The sequence below is a fragment of the Lemur catta genome, chromosome 15, assembly GCF_020740605.2.
Source record: "Lemur catta isolate mLemCat1 chromosome 15, mLemCat1.pri, whole genome shotgun sequence".
NCBI classification, from domain to species: Eukaryota; Metazoa; Chordata; class Mammalia; order Primates; family Lemuridae; genus Lemur; species Lemur catta.
Genome location: NC_059142.1, coordinates 16,253,362 through 16,270,178, shown reverse-complemented (window position 1 = coordinate 16,270,178; position 16,817 = coordinate 16,253,362). Strand labels below are relative to the sequence as shown.

The 16,817-nt window shown below is 41.1% G+C and overlaps 1 protein-coding gene across 2 annotated transcripts in view; it reads right to left on the bottom strand.

The window, feature by feature from the left end:
- SMG6 (SMG6 nonsense mediated mRNA decay factor) overlaps nucleotides 1-16,817 on the bottom strand; it is a 212,981-nt gene that overhangs the window by 35,995 nt on the left and 160,169 nt on the right. The window lies entirely within an intron of this gene.

Below are 16,817 nucleotides of genomic sequence, written 5' to 3'. Positions count from 1 at the left end.
GAACATTTACATGTGCTCTGGATAGAGATCCTCATGATCTCCACATAAGAAAGATCTGATCTACCATGGAAATTCACATGAGAAGAAGAGAAAGGGGCAGTCTCTTGTTGCTGATATCTTGAAGACTGAACTGCTTCTGGGCTTGGTGTACTTCTGGGCAGCTGACATGCCACAGGTTTAGGAAAAGCAGGGTCTAATGCAATGATCATGTCATTGTCTCCTAATTTGTGTGATATCGGGCAAATTACTACTCAACCCTGTCTGCAAAATGTTGATGATTCTGAAGGTCTCTTCTCATTCTTTAAAAAACAAATTTTTTATTGCAAATTGACAATTTATAATTGTGTATATTTATGGAGTACAAAGTGATGTTATGATTCATGAATATAATGTGGAATAATTAAATCAAGCTAATTAACATATCCATCACCTCAAATGTTTATTTTTGTGGTGAGAACATCTGAAATTTTATCCCTAGCAATTTTAATATGTACAATATACTTTATTAACTATATTCACCATGCTGTACAATAGATCTAAAAAAAAAAAAAAAACCACCCTATATTCCTCCTGTGGAACTAAGGCTTTGTACCCTTTGACTATCATCTCCCCACTACTCCTACCCCCAGCCTCTGTAATTCTACTCTCTGCTTCTATGAATTCAATTGTTTTAGATTCCACATATAAGAAAATATGGTATTTGTCTTTCTGTGCCTGTCTTATTTCAGTTAGTATAATGTTCTTCAGTTCCATCTATGTTGTAGCAAATGACAGAATTTACTTCTTTTCTAAGGTCCATTGTGTATATATACCACATTTTCTTTATCCATTCATCTGTTGAGGGACACGTAGGTTGATTTCATAACTTGGCTATTGTGAACAGTGCTACAATGAACACGGGAGTGCAGACATCTCTTTAATAAACTGATTTCAAATCTTTTGGGTAATATCCAGAAGTGGGATTGCTGGATCTCTCCATTCTTACAGGTTTCTATGACTCTGGGCAGTTATCTTGGAAAGGAGGAAAGAAAAGATAGTGCTGCCACTAAGCTTGATGCTGGAGCTCAGCTGTCAAAGGGGACACTGCCAAGAGCTGGGCTTGGCCTTTTTGGAAGGGTTAAAGATTCAGAATTTTAACTAACAGTGAGAGACTAGAGATAATTCTGATGGAAAAGGGTGGTAGAGATAATTCTGATGGAAAAGAGTGGTAGAGACTCTGTGATAAGCCACTCAGGAAGACTTGGAGGGTTTTATGGAATCATTAGCACAAAGCTCCCCTCTGGCCATAGGGTAGAGGAAGAAACAGTGGACCAGTTTATAAAGCTCCAGAGCGGAAAATTTCTGTTGGTGTCCAAACAAAGTTTTTGGCTTTCTGTGAGACTTGGAAAGACTTATACTGATGTTTTAATCACCTGTTTAGTGTTCTGAGGACTCTTGTCAGCAGCCTCAATGAGCTTGCTCCAGCAGGCAGTGGGGAGCTGCTGGCTCACAAACCGTGCTCTTTTTGTTAGCTGCTTCTTTCCTATGGCCATGTGCAACACGCTGGAGCTCCCTCTGGGCCACTTGGAGGGTATAAGCACCCTCGGAGACTAAGGAGACTCTTTCTGGCTAATTTATCAACAGATCTGAAGTCAGGAAAGACCCCTGAAAAGCCAAGGTACAAAGAGGTAAGAAATGGTCTCTCGAGATCAGTCTGCCAGCAACACCTCTGTGGTGGCACAGAGGAAACAGGCTTGCCTTCTAGGAGAATCACCATCCAGATGTTCTAAAGAACCTGGGTATTTATCATGAAAGACGTCCTCACAAGTAAAAATGAATACTGAACAAATTCAGGGCAGGGTGAGTTCTAGAAAGAAAAACTCATGAACATGCAAGAAGCCCATTAAAGAGGCTCAGGGTAGTGGCAAATAGAGCAAGTCTGCATTTTACTTTCTCTGAAATTTTCTCAGTGGCTAAAATATCCCATTTTACTGGGAAAGCTGTAGTGTAGATGATGTGGTGACTGATGGTTGCTAGGCATTATGTTATTTCATTTGATTATTGCAGTAATTCTGTGAGATAGAAAGAGGAAGGGAAAACTGAAGCTCAGAGAAAAAAAAATCTAGTAAGCGATGAAACTGGGATTTGAACTCAGATTTGTCTTACTCCAAAGTCTGTGCTCAGTTCATTATACTGTGTGGCCTCTTATGAAGGTAATGGTACTTTTGCAAAGAACATAAAGCACTTTTGGAGAAAGTTCTCACTTAAAGAATACTATACTTGCCCTGGCTCAGCAGCAGCCAAAAGGCCCCCAGAAGAAAATAAATAGTTCTGATGAATTTGTACTTAGATGAACACAAACGGAATGGGCACTTAGCTAATAAACTATAGGCAAACAGAGAAATACTGAAATTAAAAATTTCTCATGGTAGCTGTCCTCAAAGGAGTTCTATCATTCAGGTTTATTTCATGTCCCTGGACACAATATGGGCAAGACCTCAGCTGATCAGTTGATGAGCTGAATGAATAAAGGAAACTAGTCATTGCTAGATGTTAAGATCTATGTATGAGTACCCTCTGAAAGTTGTCTGCACTACACAGTCTTGAACTCTCATACTGAATGTGTTGTAAAGAAGAAAGGCCATCAGAGCACAGGGACAAGAAAATGGAAATCAAAACTCCCTCCTTCCACCTGGCACCCAAAGGTTCCACAAATCTGTCATCCAAGAAACTTTTACTATGTAAGCAACAGGATGTGTTGTTCATCTGGCAACCCTTGATCTTGGAGCAAGGTTTGGAGGAGAAGAAAGAGAACAATAGTTTCCTTCTCAGTGGAAATACTAGGCTTAGGGAGGAGATGCTGATTTCTGATTGCGTTCTCAGGGAGTACTTTTCTGCCACAGAATTTCCCCTTTCCATCCACTCTTTTCCTTTCCTTTTCTTTTCTCTTTTCTTTCCAAGGGAAGCGTCTTCAACTGTCGGCTCTCTCTGGCTGACAGTTAACTTCCCTTTGTCTGGCCAGACCATTCTGCACATGCCATTGTTCCCTGCCCTGTTATACTAGAGTTCAAGCAGATAAGCCATCAACATGCCTTTTAATGTAGGAAGGGAGGGGGGTCTCTCAAGGCAACTCTGTTTACTGAGAGAAAAAGAGACTCCTATAGCAGCAAAGGCACATAGTGCATCCTTCCTTGGTGACCTCAGAAGACTCTACTTACAAAGGCTATAGTTAGAGAGTGAAGAGCGAAAAGGAAGGGAGAGAGAGAGATACCATGACCAGAGAGGTCTTAAGTCCCAGAGGAATAATTCTGTGAGGACAAGGGAATGGCTTGTCCTGTTACAAGGGCAAAATTAACGAGATCCATCTGATTATGAGGGAGGGAAGGAGGGTGCTGGGAAAAAGAATGAGGCACAGCTTACAGACCATTGTATACATGAGAGGATGCAGTACGAAAGTGTTCCAAAGCTGATGACAAGGCAGACGGGAAACCCACATGTCCTTGCTGTCAGGAAAGAAAGAGTGAAATTCTGGGTCTTCTCTCGTGCAGGATTTCTAACAGGCATCTGAAATTCCCCATCTTCCCAAGGGTGTGCTGACATCTGGGAATACTGCCCTTCAGGTCAAGCAGGGCAGGGATCTAGACCTCTCAGAAGTTCATGAAGAGGTTCAGTAAGGATTCAAACCACGATTCCAAACACAAATGGGGCTTCCATTTCCTGTTGGGTTTCCATGCTGTAAAAAAGTGGGGGAGAAATGCCAACTACAAAGTACTCTGTCTTCTGTGGAAAATGGAATATGCAATGTATCTGGCTCCAGGTCTGACTTGTAAACCTAAGTGAGAACTAGTTGCTAGCTGCTAGAGGATTAAAGTGTTAAAGAGACATTCCACCACCCAACCTGCCAGCCTTTCTGCTCACTGTCTGTGGACTTCTAGGGAGCTGACGACAAAGTTGTCTTGAGCCTCTGTAGGAAGGGCAGTCTCAGGCTTTGGCAGCTCCTTCTGGACCCCAGTTCACTGTCCTGTGTTCTTAAACAGCTCTGATGGAACAAGTCATCTGTGAGGATTATTTAACTTGGACCTGCAAGAGGGTGAGGATGTGGAAAAAATAAACTTAGCAGCCAAAGGATGGGGCCAGAGAGAGAGAGAGAAGGCAGGTGGCATGTTCATGGGACTATGTGCCAGGGCCAAGTGGGGTGGGACTGCAGAAAGGAATGGTGCCGAAAGGAGGCCAGCATGGGAAGGGCTGGAACACCCAGGACAGCATGATTTATTTCCAAAATGGTGTTTTGTTGTTCTCTTTCAAGGGCTCACAACCCTCACTCTGGGTTTCCATTTATGGGAAAATTCTGGAATAGTATAACCATAAGCACACCTGCCTTGCCTTCTGAAAAGCTACCTGAACCCTATCTAATTTCTTGCTGGGCCTGAATCTTAGCCTACAAGGTAAATCTAACAGGATTCGTAGATAGCCTCAAGATAATGGCAACAGCTGAGAGGGTAGAAAATGGAAATGCTGGAAGACCTGAGGGAATCTGCATGAATTACAGAAAACAGCTACAGAAACGCAGGGCGATTTGGGAGGATATATGGGAATCTGGTGTGTGACTGGATTGTAACTGCTTGTTTTTGGAGTCTTCTTAACTGCTCCCCTTCCCTCATTAAGACAATACCTATTGAGAGAGACTTTCATTTTTAAAGTCTAAGTATTTTCACTTATTTTATGTCATTAAATCCTTACTGAAATCTTACGAAGTGACTAATGTCACCCCCATTTTACAGAGTAAACTGAAGCCCAGATAGAATAAATGAATTATCTATAGTTTTCTTATGATTAGCACAGACCATAATGAAGACTATGACTTCTATCTAGAATAGGTAGACATATTTTTCTGCAGGTCATTTGGGTAAAATGGCATCAGAGTTGATGGTATCTCACCTGATCCATTCCTGGTCACCAAGACTATGTAGTCTATCCTCACAGGATTTGAAGAAGAGATCAAAAAGCTGCTGTTAGAATATATTTATGATTCTTTGTTAATTCTTTCTAAGTCAGTAGATTAAGAACAGGCTTAGAGACAGCAATCCAGTAACTATGAATGCCACTTATTCTACTTTTGAAGCACACATACAGAAAGACATGCAAACAATTATAGAGTATTTTAAAGTATAGTTTCAGTGCTTTATACTGATAAGACAGACAAAATTTCTATACCAGCCTGCATCAGGGAAACCTACACACAGCCCAAACTTTTTAAAAATTGACAACACAGAACTAAAAGCTCTCAATGGATTCTAATATTTAGGCTAAAGCCATTCTTGCTGTTGACAAAATAGTAAAGAATGAAAGTAACTCTTCTGGGAGGCAGTGAAGACATGATGGCACCTCACCTTCAAGTATCAGGCTAAACTGAAGCAGCTTAGGAATGTGTAGTTTAAAAACATGGCACATGGTAAAAATAAACAATAAAGGCTGAATTTAATTATTTTTAATTATTAATTATTTTTCTAGACAGGGTATGCTCTGTCACCCAGGTTAGAGTGCAGCGGCATCATCATAGCTCACTGCAACCTCAAAATCCTGGGCTCAAGCAATCCTCCTGCCTCAGCCTCTATAGTAGCTGGGACTACAGGTGCGCACCACCATGCCTGGCTAATGTTCTTATTTTTTTGTAGAGACAGGGTCTTGCTATTGCTTAGGCTGGTCCCGAACTCCTGGCCTCAAGTGTTCCTTCTGCCTCAGCCTCCCAAAGTGCCAGGATTACAAGAGTAAGCCCTTGTGCCAAGCCAAAAGGCTGAATTTTAAAAACAAAGTCTTCCCATCTCTGGTTTCTAGACCCTATTTCCCAGCCCTGTTGCCAGTTTCTGATGTGTTCTTCAGAGACAGTTATGCATATACTACCATACACGATTAACTATGAGTTCTCTCTACAGCTTTATTTTTTTAATTTTTTTTTTATTTTTCAGCTGTTAGTCAAACAGTATCTCTATATCTTTTATAAACATATTTATATAAACGGTAACACACTATGCCATATTTGTTTATTTATTTAACAGGTATCTTAGAGATCATCAACATCATTTGTGAAGCACATTTCATACCAAATGCTAAGGATCATCAAGAATAAGGCTCTGGAACAGATCCAGAAAACCCAATGTGTTTATTGCAACAGAATTTCATCTGTGTTGGGAGGACTAGAAAGACCTAGCAAAGGCAGAAAAGAAAAGCAGATAGAGAAAAACCCTGATGATGTGTGGAAGTCCATCAGTCATCATTGAGTCTGGCAGGCCTGGGAGTAGTCAGAAACAGTCTCCTCAGCCAGGCAAGTGACAAAAGGCTGGGCAAGAGGGGCTGCACTTACATATCACAAAAGAATGTGAAAAGCGTATATATGTACTCCAGTCTGCACGCTGCCCAGAAAGAGCTCTCACACCACAGCAATCAACATCAGGAGGGTCTTCAACAAACTCAACAGCCAGAAACAGTGCAACATTTTTTTTTTACTGTGAAAATTAAACTGTTCTAATTCTTTTTTTTTTTTTGAAACAGAGTCTCACTCTGTCACCCAGGCTAGAGTGCCATGGTGTCAGCCTAGCTCACAGCAAACTCAAACTCCTGGGCTCAACCGATCCTTCTGCCTCAGCCTCCCGAGTAGCTGAGACTATAGGCGTGAGCCACCACACCCAGCTAATTTTTTGTTTCTATTTTTAGTTGTGCGGCTAATTTTTTCCTATTTTTAGTAGAGAAGGGGTCTCCTCTTGCTCAGGCTGGTCTCGAACTCCTGAGCTCAAGCAGTCCTCTGGCTTTGGCCACTCAGTGTTAGGATTACAGTTGTGAGCCACCACGTCCAGCCTAAACTGTTCTAATTCTATCTTTAAGTGTAAGGCAGGTGTCATGGTAAAAGGTGCCTTTTACATCTGAAGGCTTATGTACCAGCTTCAGTGCCAGTCTCCTTATTATGGGACCACGTACAGCTAACATAGAACAGAAAGTAACATATCTGAGGTGTTTCAGGCTGATATCACAGTCCGAGGTTCTATGGTGTAAGTAGGGCAGGGTGTAACTCTTTCTACCCTAGACTGTACTTCCCCAAAACATTTGAAAGTATTCCACTGGATTCATCCAATAAATATTTATTAAGCACCTGCTATGGTATGGCAGGCCCTATTCAAGACACTAGGAATAAAACAATGTTCCTTCTTTCAGGGAGCTTAACATTCTTGTGAGACTGAGAATCAAACAAGCAGATACTGGTGGGAAGTACTGTGAAAAAAATACAGTAGGGTAAGAGGGACAGAGAGTAACAGGGTGGGGACAAGTATTGCTATTTTAATTAATCATTAAAGAGACAGAGGTCTCACTCTGTCACCCAGGTTGGAGTGAAGGGAGCAATCATAGCTCACTGTGGCCTCAAACGATCCTCCTGCCTTAGCAGGAGTGTAGCTGGGACTACAGGCATGCCACCATGCCCAGCTAAGTACTGCTATTTTATATAAGATGGACAAAGAAAGGATCCTAGATAAGATAACATTTGATCAGCCTTGAAAGAGTATGCCACAAAGCAAAGAGGTAGACTTCTTGGGTGGGTAACTGGAGCACTAGGGAGTCCCTTTTCTCCTAGAAGGGTATGTCAGGTACACAGTGTGAAGGAAGGAGAATAGGATTTTCTAGGTTAGCCCAGCGAGAGCAGAGGCCTTTGAGAGTTTATGCAGCTTGTATGCAGTTTCTGGAAGGCTTCCATCACAGATGAGAATTTTATGTTGAATTTTAAGTTTGACCACAAATATTTAAATTTCCCTGGACCACAAATACAGTATCTTCCCTGTGGTTTAGCTGGCACCAAGTATGTATTTATGAATCTCTATACGTCTGCCTGTTATTTAAATTTCTTACGAAAGTGCCAAGGTCTTTAGTTGTGATTTATCCCCCCTCCCTCCATATTGGTGGGTTTAACCTTGATCAGGCCTATTTCTTGGGAAAAGGAGATCTTTACAATTGAAGCTTAGGGTCTTCCTAGTTAAATTTCCTATTACTGCTTTCATCTTCAAAAAATGTCAATGGAGGGTCTGTTCCAATTTCTTATGTTTGAATTGAAATGTAAAAATTGAAAAATTTCTAGGCCCAGGCGGGAGGACTGCTTGAGGCCAGGAGTTCAACATCAGCCTGGGCAACACAGCAAGATCTCATCTCTACCAAAAAAAGAAAAAATTAGCCTCAAAAGAAAATGAAAAATTTCTGTGCTTTTTTCCACTAGGGAATTGAGAAGAAAACTTAACGCTAAATAAATCTCCATACTTTAGCTACATTAAAAATCAAAACAAACAAAAAAAAGCCAGGTGTAATAAATCCAAAATTTCTGAATGTGAAGTTTTTTTTTTTTTTTTGGACACAGCGTTTCACTCTGTCACCCTGGCTAGAGTGCAGTTTAGCTCACTGCACACTATGTGTCATCATAGCTCACTGCAACCTCAAACTCCTGGGCTGAAGTCATCCTCCTGCCTCAACCTCCCCAGTAGCTGGGACCACAGATGCGAGCCACCATGCCCAGCTAGTTTTTCTATTTTTCTGTAGAGATGGGGTCTCACTCTTGCTTAGGCTGGTCTTCAACTCCTGGCTGCAAGCAATCCTTCCACCTCATCCTCCCAAGGTGCTAGGATTACAGGCATGAGCCCACAGAGCACAGCCTGAATGTGTACTCTTATTTTGACAATTCCTGACACTTACAAACTGAACTAGAGTTACAAAGAATACAGGAAACAGTCCCTGCTCTCCAGCTAGGTCTTCAACAAGCTGGCTTGGGAAAGGGCTCTGGGTCCAAAAGAGCACAAAATTCTCAAATGGTTCTCTGGGTTATCCCTAATCCCATGGTCAGTTTCTCTTACACAGCTGCCAAGAGAGCCATGTGGCATTCTTATTAAATGAAAGCATACAGGCAGATCATCTAAAATCCATGAGCTTCAGAACAATCACTCCTACCTTCATTCTGGATATCTGTCACTGTCTTCATCTTTCTCTTACTAGACCTTTGGGCTATGGCCCTCACACATATCCAGGCTGCAGAGTTGAGACCCAACACAGAAGGACTTCAGGGACATCTTCAAGAATCACTGAAATGTCTCCTCCTGAGTTTTATAGGAGAGTAACGGAGCTACTTATTATGAAGTAACAAACCCATGCATATAAACCCATATGAGCACAATCTAAGTACAATGCCCACCTTAATCAAACAGTAACTTTCAAAGTATTCAACCTGGAAGGCTAGGAGCTCATTTTTAAAAAACTAGCATTGATCTGTAATTAGAATAGTGTTAAGTACATGCTTGTAACTATTTTGTCTATCCTTTCAATTTTCCACTGAAATGATGAAAAAAATATAAAAATGAAGAAAACATGTATCAGGACTAGGCAAACACATACCAGAAACTTTGAGGAATTTTCTGTAAGATAAACTGCAGACTGGAATGAGGAAAAGGACAACTGATGTTCAAGCCTTTATGGGCTTGATAAGAACACCAACAAGACCTCAGCAGCAGTACCCCATTAATACCGTTATCTTGGGACAACCAGGACAAGAGCCAAGGTGGGTTGTGATGCAGTTAGAAGGGCACAATTGGATCCCACCAGGGCTGATGGGAACCACAGTGGGTATAGAAGAAACTTTGTGGCTGCTGGTTTATGATTGGTGTGGGTGGCCAGATGAGACAGAAGGAAGACAAAGCTGAGGCTGGCTTCCAATAACGGCAAAACAAAACAAAACAAAATAAGAACGCTAAATTGTCCAGCAGAGTGTTTTGTTCCTTGCCACAGTTCTATTCATCTCCAGTTTCTTCTCTATTCTCCTCTAGGAGAGTTTAACACTAGCAGTATAAATCAAATGTTCCTCTTTTCCCTTTATCTGCACCTGAAAATCTCTCTCTCTCTCTTTTTTTTTAAGATACAGGATCTTGCTCTGTTGTTCAGGCTGGAATGCAGTGGCATAACTGTAGCTCACTATAACCCTGAATTCCTGGGCTCAAGCAATCCTCTCGCCTCAGCCTCCTGAATAGCTGCCACTACAGGCGTGTATCACCACAATTAGCTTTTTTTTTTTTTTCTTTGAAAATTTTTCTTGTAGAGATGGGTCTCACTATGTTGCCAAGGCTGGTACTGAACTCCTGGCCTCAAGCGATCCTCCTGCCTTGGCCTTCCAAAGTGCTGGGATTACATGTGTGAGCCACTGTGCCCAGCCTGCACCTGAAGATCTTAAGACCCATCTAAACTCTCAATATGAACAAGTATAGACTGGCTTCAGTAAAGGATGAAAACAAATCGCCTAACATATGAAAAGGTATTACAGTTGAATAGCAGGATACCAATCTAAGGTAACATTTCTCTGGAACAGTCATTATGAAAACAGGTAAAAATTTTGGAAACTTTCAAATTAATACTTATGAAGATGTAATTGTAACAGTATTAAGAACAGATAAATAGACTACTGGAACAAAGTAGAGAGTCTAGAAATTGACCCAACTATATATAACATCTGACTTATAACATGACACTCTTGAAGTTCAGTGGGGAAAAGTGATCTTTCGACAAACGGTACTGGGTCAATTGGGTATCTACGTGAAAAAAAAATTAACCTTGCCCCTACCTCATGCCATATTCAAAAACTGACATGAGATGGACCACAGACCTAAATGTCAAAAGTAAAATAGTATAGTTTCTAGAAGAAAATACAGAAGAATACTTTCCTGACATTGGAGTAGGCAAATATTTTTTTTAACATTTCTTAAGTAGGACACAAAAAGGATTAATCTTTAAGAAAAAAATTGTAAATATGGCTTCATTAAGATTAAAATTTGTATTCATCAAAAAACATTATTAAGAGTGAAAAGATGAACCATGAACTGAGAAAAGGTATTTTCAAAACATACATCCAACATAGGACTTTTAGAATACAAATTTTTATGAAACTCTATAAATCAATAAGAAAAAAAGACAACCCAAGGGGAAAAAATGGGCAAAAGTCTGGGACACTCCACAGAAGAGGTTATCCAAATGGCCAATAGCAGAAGAAAAGGCACTCAATAGCATTACTCACCAAGGAAATGCAAATTAAAATCACAATGAGATACTTTTAGACATCTACCAGAATGGTTAAAATTAAAACCAAAACCAGGTGTTGGCAAAGATGTAGAACTGAAACTCCTACACAATGCAGATGGTATACTGATTGGTACAACCACTTTGGAAATCTGTTTGGTAATATCTACCAAAGTGAAACATACCTTATGACCTAACAATCTCACTCCTAGCTATATATCAAAGAGAAATAGGAGCATTATGTCCACCCAAAGACATATATAAAAATGTCCATAGCAGCTTTATTCATAATAGCCAAACTGGTTGAACAAACAAACTTTCATCAGCAAGAGAATAAATAAATCATGGTATATTCACAAACAAAATGTTACATAGCACAAAGAACAAACTACTCTTACATGCAACAACATGGATGAATCTCTCATAGGTTGTGTTGAACAAAAGAAGCCAGGTACAAAGGATATGTACTATATGATTCCATTTACACAGTTCAAAAACAGGTAAAACTAATTGATAGTGAATGAGATCAGAATGATGGTTATTTGAGTAGGAGAGAGTATTAATGAGAGGGGGCATAAAGGAACTTACTGGGAAGCCAGAAATATTCTATATCTTGCTCTGGGTGGCAGTTAGCATGAGTATAACCCCAATGTAAAAAAAAAAAAAAAAAATGGCTGGGCATGGTGGCTCACCCCTGTAATACTAGCACTCTGGGAGACCAAGTGGGAGGATTGCTTGAGCTTAGGAGTTCGAGACCAGCCTGAGCAAGAGCGAGACCCCATCTTTACTAAAAATAGGAACAATTAGCTGGGTGTGGCAGGAGAATCCCTTGTACCCTGGAGATGAAGGTTGCAATGAGCTATGATGAGGCCACTGCACTCTAGCAGGTGGCTGGGGGAGGCGAGGGGGGCGAGACAGTGGAAAAAAAAAAAAAAGAAAAGAAAAGAAAGATAAAAATTAATAAATTATAAAATAATTAATAAATATAAGAGCTAGTTTTTTTTTAAAAATAAGAAATGTATATTGCTACAAATTTAAGAAAAAAGCCCAGAGAACATACAAATAAAATTAGGAATGAAAAAGGGCTATAACAATATATTCTTAACTTCAGTTAGTAAAGAGATTTAAAAATGTGAATATTTCAGAGAAATGAATGATTTTCTGGTTAATATAAGTTAATAAAATTGATACAAGAAGTGATGGAAATGTTCCAAATCATGATTGTGGTGGTATTTATGCTACTGTATATCTTTCTCAAAACTCATCCAATTGTTGAATTATTACACGTATTATATTTTAATAATGCTAACCAAAAATTTGACACAAGAACTAAAAAACCTGAAAAGATCAATAATAAAAAAAGAAACACAAAAAGGAGGTGTCAACGTTTTTCTTTCCAAAACAACTATAGGCTGAGATGCCTTTATAGGTGAGTTCCTTCAATTAATTCATGTATTCATTCAATAAATATTTATTAGTGGTAGGGGAGGGGCCTATGCCCTAGGAACTATTTTAAACACTGGGAATTAGAATAAATAAAAACAAATTTTGCATTCTCTTTTTCTTTTCCAGGTCACAAAGCTGACAGACAAATTTTTACATTCCAGTGGAGGGATAATAAACAGGCAAAACAAAAATGAAAACGAAAATGAACTGTCAGTTGATGGTAAACTCTAAGAAGAAAAATCAAGCACAGCAAGGGAAGAGAGTCTGCCTGAGGGTAGAATGCTCATTTACATAAACTATGGGGGAAGACCTCTCTGAAAAGGCTGATCCCTGAATAGGGAAGGATCTGGTAGAAGTTAGAAAGTAAGGCCTGCAGTGGGATAATAGTGAATGGGACAGAAGTACAAAGGCCCAGAGGCATGAGTTATTTGGCATGACTAAAGATTGAGTAGGCCAGTTTGGCCAGAGAGGAGTAAGGGAACAGTGGTAGGAGATGAGATCAGAAAGGAAGCCGCCATAAGGGCTTGATATTTTTTTCTGAGTGAGACAGGAATCCCTGGGAGGGGCTTGGAGCAGTGTTTACATTTTAAATGATCACTCTGGCTGCTGTGTTGAGACTAGAATGAAGTGGAGGCAAAGATGGAGATCAGAATAAGGGTGCTGTAAAGCAAGAGAAAGGAACATTTTAGACTAGGGTGGTGCTAGTAGAAATGGTTATATAGCTGGATTCTATGTATATTTCAAAGGTAGAGTTAGAATTACTGATAGACTGAAGGTAGGGTATGAGAGAAAAAGTCAAGAATGAAGTTCCAAGTAATATACATTTTCCAGGTCACAGAACTTCTCATTTGTTTTTATAAAGTCAGTATACCCTATCCCAAAAAAAAGCAGACAGAAAAGACAGGTATACTTATGGAAATGGATGTAAATATCCTAAGTAAAATAAGAGCAAATCAAATTTAGAGGACCATTAAAATACAACTATACTGAATCCAAAGGGTTTATCCCAGCAAGAAACAGAAAAGTCTATAAAATATATTAATTCAATATAGCACAAATTAGGCCAGGTGTCGTGGCTCATGCCTACAACCCTTGAACTTTTGGAGGCCAAGACAGGATGATCACTTGAGGCCAGGTGTTTGAGACCAGCCTGAGCAACATAGTGAGACCCTCATCTCTACAAAAAAATAAAAAAATTAGCCGGACGTGGTGGCACTTGCCTGTAGTTCCAGCTACTCAGGAGGCTGTGGCAGGAGGATGGCTTGGGCCCAGGAGTTTGAGATTGCAGTGAGCTATGATGACACCCCTGCACTCTAGCCTAGGCGACAGAGTGATACCCTGTCTTTAGAAAAAAAATTGTTTTAAATCATTTTATTAGTTAAAGTGGAATTCTCATCAGCAGTAAAAAGATCAGTGGTTGCCAGGGACTAGGAAGAATGGAGGGATCGATGAATAGGTGGAGCACAGGGCATTTTAAGGACAGTGAAACTATTCTGTATGATACTATAATGGTAGATACAGTCATTACACATTTGTTAAAACCTACAGAACTGTGTAACACAAAGAGGCCGGGCTCGGTGGCTAATGCCTATAATCCCAGCACTCTGGGAGGCCAAGGCAGGTGGATCATTTGAGCTCAGGAGTTTGAGACCAGTCTTAGCAAGAGCGAGACCCCGTCTCTACTAAAAACAGAAAGAAATTATATAGACAGCTAAAAATATATACAGAAAAATTAGCCAGACATGGTGGCACATGCCTGTAGTCCCAGCTACTCGGGAGGGTGGGGCAGAAGGATCGCTTGAGCCCAGGAGTTTGAGGTTGCTGTGAGCTAGGCTGATGCCACGGCACTCTAGCCTGGGCAAGAGAGTGAGATTCTTTCTCTCAAAAAAAAAAAAAAAAAAATTAGCTCTGGCAGTGGGTGAGGAGGGGGCAATGGTGAAGCTAAGTTAGAAGCAGCCGGTCACTTAGAGCCTCTCAAGCTCCAGTAGTATTGTATCTGGATGTCAGCCCCACATACTGGCTTAAAACCTCAAGAAACTAGAAGATCTCACCAGTGGGATCAGCCAGAGCAGCTGAAACATGTCCCTGTAAACAATAAGTGTTTATCTGGGCAGATAACCTGGCAGATAGCCTCAATCTGATCTTAGGCAATTTGAAATCCCATAACAGGAGGCTGAGCACAGAGGGGCCCTTCGTCTTTCCCACACTGGTAGGAAGCAGAGATGGAAGGTGGTCCTGGCTCCTACCATAAGAGAGGTGGCAGAAAGCCATTCTCTGCAAATGCCAGCTTCTTCCCTACTGGGTGATGGCCAGATTTCCTTAAATACAGAGGGTGGGGACAGAGAAGTCAAGTCAACCAACACTAAACAATGCTACCGCATAAAGCTGGCTGTTACACCACAGCCCTGAAGGTATGAGGAGCTCTGGAGTGTTTGGCTGCTGCCACAGGAACCACATTGGCTGAGGGTTTCCCCAGGCCTGGGTGGGAGGCTCATCACTGACTTCGGCCACACACACAGGCTCAGTCACCACCTCGGTCAGTGGCAAACAGCTGCTAAGAGGGGAGGAGTAGACCCAGGGGTGCTGTGTGCTACACATCAAAATCTTCCACTTTAGGAGACTCCAAACAATATTCACAAGAGCCATATGGCTTAAACACCACGGAGGTACCATGAAAAAGGCTGTACAAGGGAAAAAGACAGCTAGAAGGAAGGAATGGAGGTATATTGATGGCACAGAGACTCCTTTCATTAACAATCAATTCTGTAAACAATTTTACTACCAGTTCTGAAAACTCATTCCCTAATTGATGGATTAAATTTTGACACTGGTTATTCCTCCTACCTACATGCCTCTGCCCACACTCTTTTGGAAGGACAGGATAGGGAAGTGGAACCAACAGTTTGCCTAAAGTCTCCTTCAGCAGACTACTGCTGAGTTCTCTTCCAGGGAAGGGAATAGAGATAGGTTAACAAAGGTTCTTTGCTCTGAAATAGTACCCAAGTTAAGCCCAGCAGAACAGGGTGTGGCTCTCGGATGGGGTCCAGGGGAGGAGTGAGTTTGTGTATATGCCTGTTCATCTGATTTTTTTGTGGCGGGGGGCTGGAGGGGGAGGCAGAGGGAGAAGGTGCTAATCCATTCTTTTGACTTAATTCGAACTAATAGCTGCTTTATAATCACTTCCTGAAAACATAGTAGGAAGAGAGTGGTATTTGCTCACCCCACCCTCCATTTAACACTGCCCCAGCAATCCAACTATGTGCTTTAAACTGCAAAGAGGCCAGCTTTTTGCCTTTGGCAGCACTGAAGGCCAGACATTACCAGCACTCCTGTGAACAGCTCAAGGCTCCACCCAAATCAGGCTGCACACACTGAAATCCAAGAGGACTCTCATTCCAGCATAACAACCCAAGAGAGAGAGAAGAGAGCTGAGGAGCCTGGGTGGGACAGTTGGGACACTTCTAAGTTCTGACTCCAGAACACCCAAGTGGTTAGCATAGGCATTTCGATAGTGTGATGATGGATCAACTGTAGTGTGGGAAAACTCAAATGCTATAATAAAGAAGTTATCTCTGTTCAAGGAGAGGGGCGAGAATAAGGGTGGAGAATAGGCTACAGGATAGTAAGGTGAAGAAACCATATTTAGGGAACTGGCTAGCTGCTGAGCTAGTCCAATTCTGAATACACAAGGGACCTTCCAGCCTCTTTTCAGAAGAGACGGAAGTAGAATAGTTATGGACGGACCGGGACACATAAGTTCCATTTCTGGACTAAAATGGACTGGAGGGTTCCTCTGTAGGGGAGTTGTAACAGAGCATTTATAAAAAATACCACAAACCCACTGCTCCTGGCTATCCAAGGCCAAAGGCATCTTCTTCCTGAAGAGCTGTGTCTCATAGCCTCTAGCCCCTAAGACTCCCTATTTTACTTAGTAAGGTTTCCTGTTTACTCTGAGCTCTGCAGATCTCCCTAGGGAGTCTTCAGAGAGAAGCTAGGGAGGGGGCAGCAGGGAGACTGCTGTGAACAGTACTAAGGACACAGATCTTTTGCATCCTAACATTACTTCTCACCTGGCAGGAAAGAGAAAAGACACTGAAAGGGAGTTTCCTGGTTTAATTAATTAATCATTTACAGTGTTTACCCTTTATTTTTTGTTTCTGATATAGAGGAATCTCTTAGACTCTTGACCCTCAAAGGGAAAAAGGAATTGAGAATGCAATCATTATTGGCAGCTAAAGGCATATTTTGTTGTTGTTCCTGTGAGAACAGCATCAGAATAATGAACAAGGTACACTGATTTAAAATAA